A 1,546-nucleotide genomic window follows, 5' to 3' on the forward strand; every position below is an offset into this window, starting at 1 on the left:
TTCCACATTATTGCCACACTTGTTTGTTGATTTACTTAAGAAATACATTCTGACAGATTTGAGGTGATATCTCCTTGTGGTTTTAATATGCATTACTCTGAAAATTAGTGATGTTGAGCATCTTTTCATATGTCTATTGGCCATCTGTATGTCCTCTTCAAACAAATGTCCATTCAGGTCCTCTGCCTATTGTTAATTAGATTGTTTGTGTATTTGGTGGTAAGTTATATTAGTTCTTATAAATTTTGGATATTAAGCCCACATTGGAATATATCACTGATGAATATCTTCTCCTATAGAGTAGTCATTTTTTTCCTTTTGTTGATGGTTTTCTTCTCTGTGCAAAAACTTTTTAGTTTAATATACTCCCATTTGTTTATTTTTTCTTTGGTTACCCTTGCATGCTGAACTATATCAAAACAAAAATAAGGAAGAAAAAGGGCAGGCAGCATATTGTCTATGTTTCTTTTCTATGATTTTTTCTTTTTTTGTGACTTACATTTAATTCTTTAATCCATTTCATCTTTATTCTTGTGTATGGTGTAAGTTAGTGGTCTAGTTTCATTTTTATACCTTTATCTGTACAATTTTTCCAACACCATTCATTGAATAAACTATCTTTACACCATGTATGTTCTTGCCTCCTTTGTCATATATTAACTAACTATATAAGAATGAGGGGTTTTTTAGCTTTGTATTCTGTTCCATTGATCTATGTGTCTGTTTTTATGTCAGTACCATGCTGTTTTGATTACTATAGCCTTGTAGTATGATTTGATATCAGGTAGTGTGATACTTCCAACTTTGTTCTCATTTCTCAAGATTCATGTGGATATTTGGGGTCTTTTGAGTGTCCATATAAATTTTAGGATTCTTCTAGTTCTATGAAAAATGTCATTGGCATTGATACAAATTGCATTGAATCTATAGATTGCTTTGGGTAGTATAGACATTTTAACACAGTTAATACTTCCTATATTTTAATTTATTTGTATCTTCTTCAATTTCTTTTTTCAGTGTCATAATTTTCCAAGTTCAGGTCTTTCAGTTACCTCCTTAACTTTATAACCATGTAACTAATTTCTGAATATTTCTTTTGTATTTTGCTACTTTACTGAGTTCATTTACCAGTTCTAGTGGTTTATTGGTGGAATCTTTAGGGTTCCAGATGGCATGATACTATACCAGATGGCATTATTTGCAGATGGCATGATACTATAATAGATGACATTATTTGCAGATGGCATGATACTACACATAGAGAACCCCCTATGGTATAGTATCATGCCATCTGCAAATAATGACAGTTTTATTTCTCCCTTTCCATTCTGGATTCCTTTTATCTCTTGATGTAGTGTGATTGTTAAAACTTCCAAAACTATCTTGAACAAAAGTGGTGAAAATGGTCCTGGCTGGGGTGGCTCAGTAGATTGAGTGCCGGCCTGTGAACCAAAGGTTCATTGGTTCAATTCTCAGTCAGGGTACATGCCTGGGTTATAGGCCAGGTCCCCAGGAGGGAGTGCTCAAGAGGCAATCGTACATTGAT

This window comes from Phyllostomus discolor, chromosome 1 (genome assembly GCF_004126475.2).
Source record: "Phyllostomus discolor isolate MPI-MPIP mPhyDis1 chromosome 1, mPhyDis1.pri.v3, whole genome shotgun sequence".
Taxonomy (NCBI): Eukaryota; Metazoa; Chordata; class Mammalia; order Chiroptera; family Phyllostomidae; genus Phyllostomus; species Phyllostomus discolor.